Here is a 20,660-nt window from a genome sequence, read left to right on the forward strand (position 1 = left end):
TTGAACCGGCCTTGCGGGAAGACGCCGCGCCTATCCCTGCTCCCGTTCCAGCTCCCGTCGCCTCGACTGCCCCAACGCCCATCCTTGTGGCATTGATGGGCTGGGAGCCGCACATTGTCGCCGAGCTTGATGCCACAGGGTTCCATGAGGTCCCTGCTGACTTTCACGTGCCCGTGCACCTGCCAGCACATGTGCCTGTTCGTGCACTGCCGTGCACGCCCGTGCACCTGCCAGCGCATGCGCCTGCGCGTGCACTAACATGCGCGCCTGTGCTGGTACCCGTGCACAGAATGTCTCCGCCGCGCCGTTGCCAGCGCCTGTCCCCGCGCTGGTGCCAGTGCCCCCCTCAGCGGCATGGATGGCCGCCGTCGACCGCTTCCTTGCACCAATGTCAATCGCGTCCTCCCACCAGTTGACTCGCTCCTGGAGACCGAAGTCGAGAACATTGTGGCCTTCCTTGAAGCCAGGGCCAACATCCAATAGTATGCAACAACGACGCAAGACGCCGCCGTCGCTGTCGGTTAGTGGCCTGACGACACACAAAGCACGATAGAGGAGCCGCTTCCCACTAAAAGATGCCCCCACTGCTGCCGCGTAATCTAAATTTGCCATGAAAAACATTCGGATTTCCATGCTTAAAATCCGAATGTTTATCATTTTCGTTTATTTTAGATTGATCGTTGTATGAATGTAAAGTCAGAGTCAGGCTGAATGCAATCTATGGTTTGATTGATTGAATGTTCTGCTAGAGCTTAATCAAATTAAATATAAAACGTCATCAAGCCACATGTATTCCTTCTCATCCAACAACCTAGATGGCTTCAATGTCGAGCGCTCAACACATTTAGTGCGCAATTACTTTCATGCCAAAAATAGTGCTAATCACATAATAACAAGCAAATAATATCCTACTTAATATCCGCATGCACTTAATATACTTCCAAATTAACGTGCATTTCATGTACACATTGACTAGTACTACTAGTATGTGAAGCTGGTGCCGTAACGCGTCCAGATATGGTCAACAGCAATATCGCCCGCGAGTTCTTTGTGTTTTCCCATGCGTCTAAACGCAGAAGGGAGGAGAGAGAGAGAGCACACATGGAACCCACCAGTAAGTGAAGGCGAATAGTATGTGCTAATGAGCCGGTCCCACTAATGTACTAAAAATAATATTACATGTTATCCATTAAATAGGCTATGGTAATATAAAAACATTATATGAACAAAGGGGGTACAACAAAAATTATTGTTCTTCGTATGTTGCCTATTGACGTGCGGCTTGAAGGCCCTGGTCGCATGTTTGATCCTCGTCCTTTATTTTTTAATTTGTATATGGGTCCAAATTTGTTTCGTGACAGGTGGGCCCCTCGGTGTGTAGTTTGTAGCACTTTAATTGTGGGTCGAAATTTGTTCCATTCCAGGTGGACTATCGGTGTGTATTTTTGTAGCTTATTTTTAATAATTAAAGAGAACAACAGAGGTTTTTGCAATAATACCATGGTGCGACATTGAAGGCGAGAAAGGACGTGCGAGAGAGTGATGACCGAGCCACTGGGAAATCAATTGGGGGAGGTGCGGGGGTTGCAACGGTGTTGGGGAAGGTGCAGGGGAGCGTAGCCCGCCATGAGGTTGAAAGAGTGGGGGCGGCGTGGATGGACTGACCTAGATAGACAATCTGCGTGAGAGAGTATAGAGTGTATCGATCGAGGCCCCAACAGGGAGATATATCATTTGTGTGTGAAAGAAAACGAGGTTAATCGAGACTCATATAAAGAGAGCGAGATTGAGCGAGGGTGGCCCATCGTGCGGAAGAAAGAGTGAGACAGTCTCGAGGGAGTGACCTAGATAGACAACGTACATGCGTGCGCACGAGAGGTTGGGGGGCTAGATAGGCAATGCATGTCTCTAGCGAGAGAGGGTGGGAGGGAGAGAGAGATAGAGGGAGATCACGGCATGCGGTGCAATGGCGGGTGTGTGAGGTAGATACATTTGGTAATAGATTGGAAAAAGGGGGTTGTGTAGTTGAGAGAGTTAGAGATCGAAACATGGAGAGAAAGAATGAACGTGTGTCAGAAACCGATAGCTTCCTAAGGTGGTTAGGAGAGGAAGATTGACCGATACATGACGTATGTAGCGTGTGTGCGAGGGGGGGGGGGCTAAAAACAACATTTGAATGTAGATAGTACAAGACTTAATATCGATGTTTCAATTCTGTGTACATTGTAAGATTTGAACTGAGGACCATGCATATGGGTAATTATTTCGAATTTGTTCCATATTAGGTTTGGAAAAGTTGACATTGACTCAATTGTTGTGCTATTTTGTGGTCATATGTTTGAATCCATCCAAAGTTTTTTGACTACCATGGTGTTCATCATATACATATGAATTAGTATTAAAAGAGTAGCGTGGATACCGTGAAATGCGAAACCCACGTTTGAATTGGAGATTGCTATGTGAGACACACTCTAATTTAAACAACTAATTATGTGACACACACTCTAATCCACGTTAGCTTGGATACCATGGATACCGTTTCAAATTTTTTGTCAAATAACTCCTCATTAATTAATATATAGTATCTCATTTCGAATGACTAATTATTTGCAAGGAAAACACGGGCATGTTAATACATACGGATTCGTTTGCAAATGAAAGAATATTCGTTTGCATTCTCAAATGTAGACGCACTCGGAAGACCGGGGTCGTGTTGTGGTGGTCGTGTGTGTCGTACGGACGCTTAGCACCCAGGCACCCACCCCCTCCCCCCCAAAAAAGAACGATGAAAAAATAAGTTCGCGCTTCCATGTTTCGGATTGAAAAATCTGGCGGACCCAATTCCAGCCCTGCAAAATCTCCCTTCTCCATCATCCCCTTCCTCGCCCAGATTGCTCAAATCCCTAATTCGCCGCCAAACCAAGCAAAGTTCGAATCACCCCTCGTCTCGTCTCTTTCCCCACCTCTATGCCGGACGACGACGAAGACGATGGTCGCGCTTCACCAACGCACCAGAGCTACCTCATCTACACCCTCGTCCACCGCATCGGGTGGTCCATCGACAATGTCGGCCGCCACAACCGACGTGCCTCATAGACACCGACTTCCACAACATCAGGTGCGCTTCACCAACGCCGTCTCCCACCTCACCGGGGCTACTTCACCGAGCACATCGTTGCACCTCCGCCCCCCGAGGCAGTTGGGGCTTCACCAACAGTATCGTCCACCGCATCATAGCGCTCCACTGCCACTCAAGATTTGCATCTGTGCGCGACCAGCCAATGCCAGCGCATCACCCTCAACGGCTCTGAAGTGACTCGCACTCTAGCTAGGCGAGCATGCCCAAACGCCGTCCCGAACTAGGTATCCATAAATGACTCCCTTGTGCACTGTTCTGACAATGTTAGGATATCCTTTCACTGCTCTCTGACTTTAACTCTTGTTTCTTCTGGAGATATCATCTGAAACAAGCAAGACCATTTTTAGTGAAGCATGACGGTGTGATACGCCTCCAATGTATCTATAATTTTTGATTGCTCCATGCTATATTATATACTGTTTTGTACTATATTGGGCTTTATTTTCCACTTTTATATTATTTTTGGGACTAACCTATTAATCGGAGGCCCAGCCCGGAATTGCTGTTTTTTGCCTATTTCAGTGTTTCAAAGAAACGGAATATCAAACAGAGTCCAAACGGAATAAAACCTTCGGGAATGTGATTTTCTCACCAAACGTGATCCAGGAGACATGGACCCTGCTCCAAGGAACAAAAGAGGCGGTCACGAGGGTGGGGGGCACCCCCCCCCCCTCGGGTGCGCCCCCTGCCTCGTGGGCCCCTCGGAGCTCCACCGACGTACTCCTTCGTCCTATATATACCTATGTACCCCCAAACGATCAGAACAGGAGCCAAAAACCTAATTCCACCGCCGCAACTTTCTGTATCGACGAGATCCCATCTTGGGGCCTGTTCCGGAGCTCCGCCGGAAGAGGGCCGTCATCACGGAGGGCTTCTACATCATCATAGCCTCTCCGATGAAGTGTGAGTAGTTTACCTCAGACCTTCGGGTCCATAGTTAGTAGCTAGATGGCTTCTTCTCTCTCTTTGGATCTCAATACAAAGTTCTCCCCCTCTCTTGTGGAGATCTATTCGATGTAATCTTCTTTTTGCGGCGTGTTTGTTGAGACCGATGAATTGTGGGTTTATGATCAAGTCTATCTATGAATAATATTTGAATCTTCTATGAATTCTTTTAGGTATGATTGGTTATCTTCTCAAGTCTCTTCGAATTATCCGTTTGGTTTAGCCAACTAGATTGGTGTTCTTGCCATGGGAGAAGTGCTTAGCTTTGGGTTCGATCTTGCGGTGTCCTTTCCCAGTGACAGAAGGGGCAGCAAGGCACGTATTGCATCGCTGCCATCGAGGATAACAAGATGGGGTTTATTTCATATTGCATGAATTTATCTCTCTACATCATGTCATCTTGCTTAAGGCGTTACTCTATTTTTAACTTAATACTCTAGATTCATGCTGGATAGCGGTCGATGAGTGGAGTAATAGTAGTAGATGCAGAATCGTTTTGGTCTACTTGTCACGAACGTGATGCCTATATACATGATCATGCCTAGATATTCTCATAACTATGCTCAATTCTGTCAATTGCTCAACAGTAATTTGTTCACCCACCGTAGAATACTTTTGCTCTTGAGAGAAGCCACTAGTGAAACCTATGGCCCCCGGGTCTATTATCATCATATTAATCTTCATCACTTTAATCTTGCTTTGCTTTTTTACTTTGCCTTTTACTTTTACTTTGCATCTTTATACCAAAAATACCAAAATTATTATATCTACCAGATCTCACTCTCGTAAGTGACCGTGAAGGGATTGACAACCCCTAATCGCGTTGGATGCGAGTAGCTATCGTTTTGTGCAGGTACGAGGGACTTGAGCGTGGCCTCCTACTGGATTGATACCTTGGTTCTCAAAAACTGAGGGAAATACTTACGCTACTCTGCTGCATCATCCCTTCCTCTTCGGGGAAAACCAACTCAAGCTCAAGACATAGCAAGAAAGATTTCTGGCGCCGTTGCCGGGGAGTCTACGCAAAAAGTCAACATACCAAGTACCCATCACAATCCCTATCTCTCGCATTACATTATTTGCCATTTGCCTCTCATTTTCCTCTCCCCCACTTCACCCTTGCCGTTTTATTCGCCCTCTCTCTCTATCCTTCCTCTCTGTTTTCCTCTTTTGCCCGTTTGCTCTTGTTTGCTTGTGTGTTAGTTTGTTTGCTTGTTTGTCGCGATGGCTCAACCAAGATCTGGTGATCTTCACCTTAAAAGGTTAGAGGAGATCGAAAACAACGTTAGGAAGTTTATGGTTTTGCAATTTGAGCATAATAATTTCTTTAGAAACGATCTTAAGGAACAAAAAAGTTTTATGAGTTATAAGAATAAAGATCTTGATGATATGTCTAAAGAATTCGATGGTATAAGATCCCAAATTGCTCGTCTAGAAAAGATGACTGCTGAAATTTCAGATATGCAAGCCACCTTAGTCAATAAGATGGCCGCTAAACCGAATACCTATGAAAATCAAGAGGAAGATCTAAAAGTTATTGATGTGTCTCCTATTAAATCTTTGTTTTGCAATATGAATCTTGATGAAACTGAATATGATCTTCCTTTACCTAGAAGGCGTTCTAGAAATTCGGAGTATTTAGAACGTTATGATGAAATTGATGAAAGTGGGATTGAAAGAAATAAAAATCTAGATGTTGCTAAACCCACTATATTGGATTTTAAGGAATTTAATTATGAAAGTTGATCTTTAATTGATTGTATTTCCTTGTTGCAATCCGTGCTAAATTCTCCACATGCTTATAGTCAAAATAAAGCCTTCACTGAACATATTGTTGATGCCTTGATGCAATCTTATGAAGAAAAACTTGAGTTGAAAGTTTCTATCCCTAGAAAACTCTATGATGATTGGGAACCTACTATTAAAATTAAAATTAAAATTAAATATCATGAGTTTTATGCTTTGTGTGATTTGGGTGCTAGCGTCTCCACTATCCCCAAAACTTTGGGTGATTTACTAGATTTCCGCAATTTTGATGATTGCTCTCTAAACATGCATCTTGCGGATTCTACTATTAAGAAACCTCTGGGAAGGATTAATTATGTTCTTATTGTTGCAAATATGAATTATGTGCCCGTAGATTTTATTGTTCTTGATATAGATTGCAATCCTTCTTGCCCTATTATTCTTGGTAGACCTTTCCTTAGAACGGTTGGTGCGATTATTGATATGAAGGAAGGGAATATTAGATTTCAATTTCCATTAAAAAAGGGCATGGAACACTTTCCAAGAAAGAAAATAAAATTTCCAATTGAAACTATCATGAGAGCCACTTATGGATTGCCTACCAAAGATGGCAATACCTACATCTATTCTTGCTTGTTATGCCTAGCTAGGGGCGTTAAACGATAGCGCTTGTTGGGAGGCAACCCAATTTTATTTTTATTCCTTGCTTTTTGCTCCTGTTTAGTAATAAATAAATTATCTAGCCTCTTTTATGGTTGTGTTTTTTGTGTTTAATTAGTGTTTGTGCCAAGTAGAACCGTTGGGAAGACTTGGGGAAAGTCTTGTTGAACTTGCTGTAAAAAACAGAAACTTTAGCGCTCACGAGAACTGCTGTCATTTTTATTTTAAGAGTGCTACTTAGTTAATTATTTTTTCAGATGATTAATAGATAAATTCCTCACGTCCAGAAATTTATTTTGGAATTTTGGGCGTTCCAGATCTTGCGCTAGCTACAGATTACTACAGACTGTTCTGTTTTTGACAGATTCTGTTTTTCGTGTGTTGTATGCTTATTTTGATGAATCTATGGCTAGTAAAATAGTTTATAATCCATAGAGAAGTTGGAATACAGTAGGTTTAACACCAATATAAATGAATAATGAGTTCATTACAGTACCTTGAAGCGGTCTTTTGTTTTCTTTCGCTAACGGAGCTCACGAGTTTTCTTCTGTAAGTTTTGTGTTGTGAAGTTTTCAAGTTTTGGGTAAGGATTTGATGGATTATGGAACAAGGAGTGGCAAGATCCTAAGCTTGGGGATGCCCATGGCACCCCCAAGATAATCTAAGGACACCTACAAGCCAAAGCTTGGGGATGCCCCGGAAGGCATCCCCTCTTTCGTCTACTTCTATCGGTAACTTTACTTGGAGCTATATTTTTATTCACCAACATGATATGTGTTTTGCTTGGAGCGCCTTGTATTATTTGTGTCTTTGTTTGTTAGTGTGCCACAATCATCCTTGCTGTACACACCTTTTGAGAGAGCCATACATGAATTAAAATTTGATAGAATACTCAATATGCCTCACTTATATCTTTTGAGCTATGTGGTTTGCTCTATGTGCTTCACTTATATCTTTTTTGAGCTAAGTAGTTTTGCTCTATATGCTTCACTTATATCTTTTGAGCTATGTAATTTTGCTCTATGCGCTTCACTTAGATCTTTTAGAGCACGGTGGTGGATTTGTTTTAAAAAACTATTGATCTCTCATGCTTCACTTAAATTATTTTGAGAGTCTCTTAATAGCATGGTAATTTTCTTAATAATAATATGCTTTGTATTCAAGATTTGTGAAACTTTCTTTTGAGTGTGTTGAATACTAAGAAAAGATTGAAGCATGATAATTGTTTTGAGATATGGAGGTGATAATATTAAAGTCATGCTAGTTAAGTAGTTGTGAATTTAAAGAATACTTGTGTTGAAGTTTGTGATTCCCGTAGCATGCACGTAAGGTGAACCGTTATGTGATGAAGTCGGAGCATGATTTATTTATTGATTGTCTTCCTTATGAGTGGCGGTCGGGGACGAGCGATGGTCTTTTCCTACCAATCTATCCCCCTAGGAGCATGCGCGTAATACTTTGCTTTGATAACTTCTAGATTTTTGCAATAAGTATATGAGTTCTTTATGACAAATGTTGAGTCCATGGATTATACGCACTCTCACCCTTCCACCTTTGCTAGTCTCTCTAATACCGCGCACCTTTCGCTGGTATCATACACCCACCATATACCTTCCTGAAAACAGCCACCACACCTACCTATTATGGCATTTCCATAGCCATTCCGAGATATATTTCCATGCAACTTTCCGCCGCTCCATTTATTATGACGCACTCCATCATTGTCATATTGCATATGCCGGTACACCGCTGGAGGCATTCATATAGAGTCATATTTTGTTCTAGGTATTGATTTGTAATTGTTGAGTTGTAAGAAAAATAAAAGTGTGATGATCATCATTATTGGAGCATTGTCCCAGTGAGGAAAGAATGATGGAGACTATGATTCCCCCACAAGTCGGGATGAGACTCCGGACGAAAAATAAAAAAGGAGGCCAAAGAAGCCCAAATAAAAAAAGAGGCCATAAAAAAGAGAAAAGGCCCAAATAAAAAAAATGAGAGAAAAATAGAGAAGGGACAATGTTACTATCCTTTTACCACACTTGTGCTTCAAAGTAGCACCATGATCTTCATAGTAGAGAGTCTCTAATGTTATCACTTTCATATACTAGTGGGAATATTTCATTATAGAACCTGGCTTGCATATTCCAATGATGGGCTTCCTCAAATTGCCCTAGGTCTTCATGAGCAAGCAAGTTGGATGCACACCCACTTAGTTTCTTTTTGAGCTTTAATATACTTATAGCTTTAGTGCATCCGTTGCATGGCAATCCCTACTCACTCACATTGATATCTATTGATGGGCATCTCCATAGCCCATTGATACGCCTAGTTGATGTGAGACTATCTTCTCCCTTTTTGTCTTCTCCACAACCACCACTCTATTCCACCTAAAGTGCTATCTCCATGGCTCACGCTCATGTATTGCGTGAAGATTGAAAATGTTTTGAGAATGTCAAAAGTATGAAACAATTGCTTGGCTTGTCATCGGGGTTGTGCATGATTTAAATATTTTGTGTGGTGAAGATAGAGCATAGCCAGACTATATGATTTTGTAGGGATAACTTTCTTTAGCCATGTTATTTTGAGAAGACATAATTGCTTTGTTAGTATGCTTGAAGTATTATTGTATTATTATTTTTATGTCAATATGAACTTTTGTCTTGAATCTTTCGAATCTGAATATTCATATCACAATTAAGAAGAATTACATTAAAATTATGCCAAGTAGCAATCCACATCAAAAATTCTGTTTTATCATTTACCTACTGGAGGACGAGTTGGAATTAAGCTTGGGGATGCCTGATACGTCTCCAACATATCTATAATTTTTGATTGCTCCATGCTATATTATCTACTGTGTTGGACTATATTGGGCTTTATTTTCCACTTTTATATTATTTTTGGGACTAACCTATTAACCGGAGGCCCAACCCAGAATTGTTGTTTTTTTGCCTATTTCAGTGTTTCGAAGAAACGGAATATCAAATGGAGTCCCAACGGAGTAAAACATTCGGGAACGTAATTTTCTCACCGAACATGATCCAGGAGACTTGGACCCTGCTCCAAGGAACAAAAGAGGCGGTCACGAGGGTGGGGGGCGCCCCCCTAGGGCGCGCCCCTGCCTCATGGGCCCCTCGGAGCTCCACGACGTACTCCTTCCTCCTATATATACCTACATACCCCCAAACGATCAGAACAGGAGCCAAAAACCTAATTCCACCGCTGCAACTTTCTGTATCCACGAGATCCCATCTTGGGGCCTGTTCCGGAGCTTCGCCGGAAGAGGGCCGTCATCACGGAGGTCTTCTACATCATCATAGCCTCTCCGATGAAGTGTGAGTAGTTTACCTCAGACCTTCGGGTCCATAGTTAGTAGCTAGATGGCTTCTTCTCTCTCTTTGGATCTCAATACAAAGTTCTCTCCCTCTCTTGTGGAGATCTCTTTGATGTAATCTTCTTTTTGCGGTGTTTGTTGAGGCCGATGAATTGTGGGTTTATGATCAAGTCTATCTATGAATAATATTTGAATCTTCTCTAAATTCTTTTATGTATGTTTGCTTATCTTTGCAAGCCTCTTCGAATTATCCGTTTGGTTTGGCCAACTAGATTGGTAGTTCTTGCCATGGGAGAAGTGCTTAGGTTTGGGTTCGATCTTGCGGTGTCCTTTCCCAATGACAGAAGGAGCAGCAAGGCACGTATTTCATCGTTGCCATCGAGGATAACAAGATGGGGTTTATTTCATATGGCATGAATTTATCTGTCTACATCATGTCATCTTGCTTAAGGCGTTACTCTGTTTTTAACTTAATACTCTAGATGCATGCTGGATAGCGGTCGATGAGTGGAGTAATAGTAGTAGATGCAGAATCGTTTCGTTCTACTTGTCACGGTTGTGATGCCTATATACATGATCATTCCTAGATATTATCATAACTATGCTCAATTCTGTCAATTGCTCAACAGTAATTTATTCACCCACCGTAGAATACTTTTGCTCTTGAGAGAAGCCACTAGTGAAACCTATGGCCCCCGGGTCTATTCTGATCATATTAATCTTCATCACTTTAATCTTGCTTTGCTTTTTTACTTTGCCTTTTACTTTTACTTTGCATCTTTATACCAAAAATACCAAAAATATTATATCTATCATATCTCACTCTCGTAAGTGACCATGAAGGGATTGACAACCCCTAATCGCGTTGTTTGCGAGTAGCTATCGTTTTGTGCAGGTATGAGGGACTTGAGCGTGGCCTCCTACTGGATTGATACCTTGGTTCTAAAAAACTGAGGTAAATACTTACGCTACTCTGCTGCATCATCCCTTCCTCTTCGGGGAAAACCAACGCAAGCTTAAGACGTAGCACGGTGCTACAGGATCTGGTACACATCCTGCACACCCGTATAATCTTGTAAGTATCTGTCCTCCGGTACAACAACAAGGTCGATTCTTCTTATTTGATCAACCATTCGCTAAAGCAATAATGCAGAGGGGGAGGCAAGGAGCACAAGGCCTGCACATCCAAGCAAGTGGTAACGTGGACTTGTACATGGAACATCCCAAGCGCAAGCAGAGCTGTAGTGAGCTTGTACAACAAGCTAGAGTAAGTCCCTACATTTAATTTAATTCGTACTGGCCTGCGTGTATGATTTGTGTGCAATGGCGGATCCATGAATTCAAGTTACCAGGGGCGAACATTTAACTTCAAAAATACGAAGGCATTTGCACTCCGAAAATCAACATAACTTGAGAAATGTGAAGCTACATGCACTTTGAAAACCAGCTAATGATCCAAAGTAGTTCAGATTCTAAAACACTAAATGATGCAAGCACCTAAAAACACAAAATGCAACATGGTGTACAAGGACTATTAACATGGTCTGTACCTGCTTGAATTATTCGTTCTCTGCTAAAAATATCAAAGTGTAATTGCACCTATAACCAGTGCACAAACTGCATATCAATATATCTATCCTGCACAAGTATGCCAATAGTTTCAAACAACAGATTAGAAAAGTATTTATGCTATGTTCTCATGATACGGGGACTTTCTGGTAGATCGCCTTGATGTTTCCTCAAGCCATGAAAATCTACTATAATTTGCTTGTCATCAATGCCTGCAAATCTCTACGTCTCTCTCAACATGGCAGATCATCATTAGACGCTAAATCCTTTAATGGGAGCTTGCAAAATGCTTGCATTAGATCCCTCATTAGACACTATATGTTCATCACTAGGAGCATGTAAAATGTTTGCATCAAATCCTTCATTAGCAATCTGTTCATTAGAAACTTTAGGCTCAAGAACAACATGAGCTTGTATGTTTGCACTGGAAACTTGATTATATACATCAGATTCAGCCAGTTTAGTATTGATTGGGGGAGTTATAAAATAAGAAGAAATTGGTTTCATTTCCTCATAGATTCCCTACATACAAGCAGTTTTACAACACCGTCAGGTTTAATTATTGGCCAAAAATCAAACAATTGAATTAGATATAATCAGGGATGTGATGTACCTGCTCATTGCGCATGCTGCTCTTGCAAGCTGCGACTGTCCGTTTGCGCAAGCTCGATGCCATGCCTGTGCTACCGCCGTTGCCTCCCACGCAGGCTACACCCAGGGTTGGATCTTCATATTCTTGTCCTTCCATTCTCTTGAAGCCCGGCGACTGCCCTCCAACAAGGGCGCGAGGAAGTGCTGTGTCGGTTTGTCCAGCAGCGGCTAGGTTAGGAGCGAACCATATTGGAGGCTGGAGCGAAGGAATTGGGATTTTTCTTGCTGTCGATCAATATGGGAGGCGCTCGTTTGGGCCGCGAGCCTGCTATAGGGCCTGCCTTGCACTTACGTTATTGGCCCATCCAAATTGAAATGTTTTTCTTCATTTTTTACATCGCCCGCTCGTGTGTTGGGTCGAACAAAACTAGCCTAGGCTATCCTGGACGACTCAAAGTAGGTGCACACTTTCCAGCCACCCGAGGCGGCCGCCCATACCAGCCCCTACGGCGGCGTCGCCCCTTTTTGCGTGTATGGTTGGGGTAGGAAACATATTCTGGTGGCGCTTTTGATTTACCCACAGAATGGTTGAATTGCTTGTTTCTATGAACTGAGTTCGCCAATAATGTGAAGGATGCCAGTCTTTTCATCCTATTATAGATTGCTTAGATCTCGATATGCCAAATGTAATCGCATGAAATATACAGTAAAAGACAGTGTGGTATGTGTGGCTACAACTAGTCTAACTACACGTCCTCATATAACATATCAAGGACACACCATCTTACCAGATTAACCATTCGACTTAGCAATGCAGTGTGGGAAGAAAGAAGTATTGGGATTGCGTATCCAAGCAATTGATGCCATGGACTCCTTCGTAGAAACTTGTAAGCGAAAAAGAAGTTGCAGTGTGCCTGTACAAAGAGCTAGTGTAAGTTCAGTTACCTGCTTCTCGGAAATTTAGTTAGCCACTTATTGCAAAATTGTTCAATTATGTTGCTTGGATTAATTTAGTTTGCTACTGGTTACATAATGCCATAGCCTATTAATCCTATTATAGATTGCGCCTATCTATGTGTTTGATACTTACTGTTAAGAATTACATGTTTGCCTGAACTTAAATAGCTACTTAAGCACGTAGATAGCTGGTCATATGTACTTCTAGGGTGCAGCAGAATTCACGTGTAATTTATGTTCCGATACCCTATTTGTTTAAATGGTTTGCCGTTATCACTTGTAGCACTAGTAATGTTTGCTTGTTCATAGATAGAAAACTGTCAGGTTTATATGACAAACACCGTCTTTTTAACTTATATATGTGTTGGAATCATTTTGCTTACATAAAAGAAATTTACAGATGTCTATGTTGCTAGTAAATGGTACCGACTTATTACTTTAATACATTGCTAAGAACTTGTTAGTTTTACTAGTTCATGTGTAATTAAATATGTTGCCAAAACTGGTTAGTTTTACTAGTTTGATGTTAATTTCTTATGGCTCTTGCTAAACTTTATATATTGATTGCTAATATTCAAGTTTGCAGGATCCAACTGATACTCCGTTGGTAGAACAGGTATGTTTTTAGAAACTTCCTTGTTTACCTGGTTTGCTGCTGTAACTTGTTGCTGTAATCATCCTACCAACTTCAAGTTTTCAGGATCCAATTGGAAGTCCAATTGCACAGCATGTGCATTTTCAAAAATATATTTGTGTAACAGGTGTGCTGCTGTAACTTGTTGCTCTAATCAAGTTACTGACTACTCAACTTTTCAGGATCCAAGAGAAACGCCAATGCCACAACATGTTCCTTTTGCAAAACTTATTTGTTTAACTACTTTGTTGCTGCAACCGGTTGCTCTAATCACGTTACTGGCTACTCAAAATTTCAGGATCCAAGAGAAACTCCAATGCCACAACAGGTACCTTTTGCAAAACTTGTTTGTTTAACTGCTTTGCTGCTGCAACAACCGGTTACAATGATGTTAATAACTACTTTTCGGCATCCAATTGAAACTCTTTAATTCCTTGTTCGTTTAACTGGTTTGCTATTATAACTCCCAGTTGAGATGTTTTCTAACTTCAACTTTTCAGAATCCAATCGGAACTATAATGGCAAAACAGGTTAGCCCAAGATCAAAGAGCGAGGATCCCATGGATGTTGTATCACCCCACAACAGTGGCACCAGCCCAATCGTGCATCATGAATTGCCAAATGCTGATGCTCTAGAGGCCAAAGTAGTGGTAGAAAGAGATTCTGCTTCTGCACTTAGAGATGAAGTTGACTTGTTGAGGAAGCAAACAACACAATCACAAGCAGTACTCAAGACAACCATTAAATATTTGGTGGATTTCAGAAGCAAGCTGAGACTGACCACATTGTTAAGGTCCTGAAGGAAAAAAGGAAATTAAATTCCCACTTAGTAAATCATAGGTGAAATGTTCTTTCCATCGTTGAATAACCTTTGTGTTGTTTGTTCATGTAATCAATCAAACTATTTGTTTTAGAGATCATGTAATAATTGTTTTTTGTTTTTTGGTTTGTAATTTTATTTGAGCACAAGTCTGTATTAATTGATAAGACTCGGAGACATTTCATTTTGATTGTTGTGCCAAACCTACAAATATGCCAATCGGGCTGAATGTGCATTCAACAATAATAGTAGTATAGATGGACCATAAGTGGCACACATCGGAAAGGGCCAAGATGCTGTACTAGCTTCGCTAAAAAAGGATGCTCTTCTAGCAAAAAAATATAGCGGCCTGGCTTATGTATGTTAGTTGATATTATTGATCCATATACTCTATAAGTGTTTATATGTCTGTTAGTTTTGTACATTATTGGTTGATTGACTCGGTATTTGAATCTTGATACATCGCTTGTGTACATATCTAAATGGGAGTACACATTATGCTGCGTGTGACACTTGAGTTGGACATAAAGTGTTCCAAATATTCGAATTCACCTTAAACTGGATTCTAGCTTCTGAATTTGAGTATCGGCGTTTGTAAATCATATTCATATATGACCGTGGAATACATCTTTGTCGTGCTTTCGAAGATATATAAAACACATAGAATGATTTGTAAAGATTCATATAGGAATACAAAATGGATTCAAATTTAGTTGCCAGGGTAACATGGATGCTTATTGTCCCAAAATTCAAAAGAAGCGGTAAAATGTCCACTCCCACGTGGGCTGCTCGAAGCCAAGTGTTTGGGAGATGGAAATTACTGTCTACCCCTTACACGGACAATCCATCAGCCCAATTTCCACTGCTCTTAATAGGGGTAGGTTAGTAACTTCAATTAGACGCGACACGACCGCCTCTGAGCCCATTCCGACATGGTGGGCGCCAAACATGGGCGGCAAAACACATTTGATTCAAGATCATCCGAAAGACCTCTGTTGATCCCTCCATTTCCCCATTCATACACGGTGGGTGGCAAAACAAACTCGACTCAGCAGAAATCGATGTAGGCAAATATTTTCAATAGGGGCAGGTTTGTAACTTCACTCATACGTGACACAACCGCCCTACCTATCAGCCCCGTTCATACACCATGGGCGCCAACCATAGGCGCCAAAACACCCTCTCTTCGCCTGAAATCGCTCTGGGTAAATATTTGCGAGATGCGAGATTACCGTCCTATCCCCAACCGACGAGATGTCCAAATTTTAAACGGGGGCTAAGTTTGTAACTTTCCCATATTTCAGACATGCGCATCCCAAAAACATGCTTCCCCGTACCTCCCCCTCCATTTTCCCATTCATACACCATCCGTGCTAGAACACCATCCCCACACCAGCATCCTCCGTCCGCCACCCCATCCATCGCCGCTATCCTCCACCCCATCGATCGCCACCGTCCTCCACCATGCCGGAGCGCCTACAAAGACCATGTCGTCCACTGCTAGAGATGGACGTTTCTCATCCATGGCGACAGACCAAGAGCCTTGCATTGCGTCCTCTTGCTTCATCGGCGCCATCGTCCTCTTTGTCGGGCCGCTCATACGGCCTTCTCTTCCACCGCAATGGGACTTATCCCCCGATGCACCCATCTACCGTCGCAGATCTGCTTGAACGCCACCGACAGCCATCGCACCCTCGATGCCTACACGGCGCCGCAGGAGAGGTGGTACTTCATATCTCCTCAACTTTTTGATCTCAAACAGAAAATAGATCGTAACTTGGTTACTGTACTTTATTTTCAGCTCTTAGAATTTAGTTCTTAGTTCGAAGCAAACAATGGATGCTAAATAGCATTTCCCCGGTTTGTAGCTTTAAATCTGCCATGGCATAGTCACAATAGGGTTTAATTGATCATGCTTAGGGTTTAATTAATCATGTTGGTTCCGTTGTGGTTTCTTTAATAGAAATTGGAGGGGAAACCCTCTTTTGCTGGAAAAAAATGCTTAGGGTTTCCCCCTTTTATGATCACTATACGATCAACATACGTGCTTCGTGTCATAATAGCACTACTCCACCCATCAAGCTAAACAAGCTTAGTTATTCAAATATGAATCTGATATTATTAAAACAAAGTCATTTAATTGGTCAGATAAATGTTCCTAATTTAGTTTCGAAAATGCATGTTCGCTGCTCGGGTGTGTATCTCACAGGGTGCCCACGGTGGGCCGCGGCCCACCCTGGCATTTTGGGTCGCCCAGGCCCCGATTCCCCTCTATTCTGCTGCGCGCTTCCGATCTCTACTTGCCCCCAGCCGCCTGCATCACCGGCGACTTGCCGTCCCCGGACAGCATGACTCTAGGAGGAGATGCCGAACTAACAGGAGGTCAGGAGCCGCTCGCCCAACAGCGTCACCGCTGCCCGGGCGTGCCGCCGTGCCTACCTTCCCAGTCTGTTCAGGGCTCAGGCGTGCAGCACCCACTAAGCCAACCCGATTTATCCTGAGATATGTCCTCAACACTCAGTAGCCACTCCTCATCACCCATTTTCTAATTGATTCATTACTCATTAGGCACGACTGTCATTAGGGTTTGTTGTGTGCTGAGTGCTACCTACACTTAATGGTTCAGATGTATTTCAGTAATCTTTAGTACCTGTAAAGTTCATAGGGTTTCAAAATTCCGGCCCTAGGAACAAACACTAGTCATTTTGGATTGTTGGTCGTAGTGACATTGACCCATATTACTACTGCAGGCCAGGTTTGTTGACATTTTTACTTCTCTTTCTTACTCATTCGATATGATATCCAATTATTCACGTCGATTAGTTGCAAACAATAAGTGCTAGACAAACTTCTTGATTCAGATTTTGGACGGTCTCTTACTGCAGTCACAATTCTACATACTTGTCCTAGTAAGGTCACAAGTAAATGATTGATTCGCTACATCTATGCTTGCCTTGTCATATTTGTTGTCAATATTCTTTTAGAGTGGACCACCCTGTTTCAAAATACGGGAACCATAGACATGAGTGAAAAGTATTTCTCTTTGTGATCTCTTCCATCATGTGTGGGCAACGAACACTACATTGTATAGAAAGAAAGTGTCATTTCCAGCTTTTACATAGACTACCATCTTTTACATGGAATAAAATCAGCCTACTTGCTTTGTGTCGCACTACCAGCACTCCACCCTTGAAGCTAAACATTATGCCATTGATAATTCCTTAGTTTATTTGTTCAAATACGAATTTGATGTGATTCTAATGTTCCTACTTCAGTTTTGAAATGTGTGTCTGCCTGTTATAGAGACATAAGAGGTTTGTATTTCTGTGTGTGGTCTGGTCAGCACGGTTGGGGGGTGAACTTTGCGTATGCATGGGTTTATAGGGAGACACTCTTTGAGTTGAATCCGCAATGCATTCCATAGATAATCAGATTACTTTTTATGTTTTCATGAATCTCAGATTCTGAACAACATCATAATGATCATGAGCTTGCGCGCATGAAAAGAATAAAGCAGACCAATGCCATGGCTGTGAAACTTGGCATTGAGGGACTGAAATCAAGTCTGGATGCAATGCAATGCAAACGCTCTCCACCTATAGATTCATGATCAGAATATGATCCTAACAGTGATTCTGAGCTAGAGGGAGACCTAAGTTAATGTAGTTGCCTAGTGGAGGAGTCAGAGGCAGATGCCCTATCTTATTCACACATAAGGTGCTTTCTCTAACTTTCCAAGGTTATATTGGTCGCACATATCTTGCAACTAATGCTTTGCATTGCTTCTACTTGCACTACCATTAGCTTAGTTTACACATCGTGTATGTAAATACGCCCTGCCTATCCATTTTCAGTACATATTCCATCTGTCATCATACCATATTTATCCATTCAAATGTTGTTCTTGTGTATCAGACGTTCTAAAGGAAGATGGTGATTGTTGATCGCGGAGGAGCACGAGTAATGTTGCGATCCCCTATACTTGTGGGTTATCAAGACATTTTTCTGGCGCCGCTGCCGGGGAGCAACAGCGTGGGGTGAATATTCTCGTGTGTGCTTGTTTGCTTTATCACTAAGTAATTTTTATTTGATGTTCTTAGTTGATCTTTATCTTTAGTTATGGATATGGAACACGAAATACCAAAAAAATTAGGTGTACTTTCTGCTCGTGGAGATGGGGAACCTCCTAAAACCCTCGATGCTGGTTATGTGAAAAATATTATGTACTACTTTAATAATCCTGAGAAAACCCCATTCAATTATGTAATGGGAGTAACGTTGGATCAACGTGAATACTTTAGGGATTACCGCTTGACACAAAAAGGGAAACTATTATGGGATCAAATTCATATATTGAATAGGTATGCTAGGCAACTATGCTTGAGATATGATTATACTTGTTGCTCTAAGGTGAAGGCTCCACACCTTCCCTTTTTATGCAAATTTAATGAAATAAAACCTTAGCTTCTTATGCTAATGGTATATATGATTACTATTATGTGGAACAAATAGAAGAATTTGTTGCTTTTATGGGTGCTTATGAAATTGAATCTATGTTTAAAGGGTTTGAAGATTTTGATGATGCTGTTTATAGACCTGAAAATTTAGCTATCCTGAAATATTGTTATGAGAATTATGAATACAATTACGATATTAATGCACTTATTGAGAAAGTCTCCGCTGTCCAAGAAGAGACTAATATTTTGCAGGAGTCTATGGAAGAAGAAATTGATGAAACTGTGAGCTCATTGGATGAAAAAGATGAGGAGGAGAGCAAAGAGAAAAAGGAGGAAGAGCGAATTAGCTACCCGTGCCCACCTTCTAATGAGAGTAACTCTTCAACTCATACATTGTTTAATTTCCCTTCGTGCTTACCAAAGGATGAATGCTATGATGATTGTTATGATCCCTTTCGGAGTAATGGGCCACGGGTAGGCTAACCTGAGGCCCAAAAACTTTCAAGACATCGGGGCCGACTGCGCCCCTCAAGACGACAGATGAAGAGCCGCCTTCTGGAGGACGGCTGAAGGAACAGTCGGCTGCCCCCATGCATCCGAGTCCTAGAGGCGAGGTCAAGACTGGCCGACTCCGCCTGGCGGCTTCTGGAGAAGCCGGCCACGGGGACTCGGCGCACGGCACCAACAAAGCCTATGCCCTCGTCAGGGGGATGGGATAGGGAGTGGCAACAGTGAAGCCCACTCCCTCCACTTTTCGAGGAGATGGCCAGGCCACAGTGCACTGTACCAACGAAGATCTCCTTCTGGCGCGGCACTGTTGCCATGCCATCCCTGACATCAGCAACAGCGGGCGAAGTCCTGTTCCCACGATAGCCTGACGGTACGGTCCACGGATGACGGGCCCTACCAGTCAGCGAGAGTCCGGAAGACGGCAAGGGCGCCACCAGTCGGACCCGTAGGAAGCCGGCCCCCGGGAGTCGGCCTGCCCCTCCCATGGGTTCCCCACGCCATTGACCAGACGAGACGGGGAGTGGCTACAGTGATCACCCGCAAGCGGCGAGACTGTAGCCACGACCCCATGACCAAGCTTGCGTCATTAGAAGCACAGCTACAGTAATCAGCAGCCGGCAAGACCCGCAAGCGGCGGGTACGGCTTGTCGGCTCTGTACCAGACCAGTCGGTGGGGCCCACCAATCGGCGGGCCCAGTAGTCGGCAGAAGGGCCGGCAGGCGAAGAGACCGACGGCTGGGCCCTGCGCCTAGACATTTTACCATTGTACCCCTGGGGGGTAGGCCTATATAAAGCCCCCAGGGCACCCATGCAAAGGGTTCCGATCCTTTTGAAATAGACCAGACCATAGAGGGCGGAGAGAGCTGACCCTGCTTTCTCCTACCTTCAGATACAGCTCGAGGAGCGCCCTTGTATTCACTTTGCCTTAGTGGTCATGCAGAGACCCCGCAGAGCAATACATGGGGTGTTATCTCCTAGGAGAGCCCCGAACCTGGGTAAAGTACGTCGGTGTTCGTGTCTACGCCTCATCCCGTTTCCAGGAACCGGCGACGTTCTACTCGCCCCCACCATGATAAGCCATCCATTGGCATATGTCGCACCCAACCCCCCGACATTTGGGGCCCACCGTGGGGCCTGGTGCACCGTCGTCCGGAGACCTGTTCTGGATGGGAACCCTTTTCCTCCCTGGCGAGCGCAGCCAGCCCGGCACGCCAGACGGAGTCTACGCCGACGCGCTGCATGGCGCTGAAATCGCCTGCGTGGCCAGTTGCCTCGCCAATCTTGTCGGTGAGGTC

The sequence above is a fragment of the Triticum urartu genome, chromosome 3A (assembly GCF_056163025.1).
Source record: "Triticum urartu cultivar PI428250 chromosome 3A, HENAU_Tu73, whole genome shotgun sequence".
In the NCBI taxonomy this organism is placed as follows: domain Eukaryota; kingdom Viridiplantae; phylum Streptophyta; class Magnoliopsida; order Poales; family Poaceae; genus Triticum; species Triticum urartu.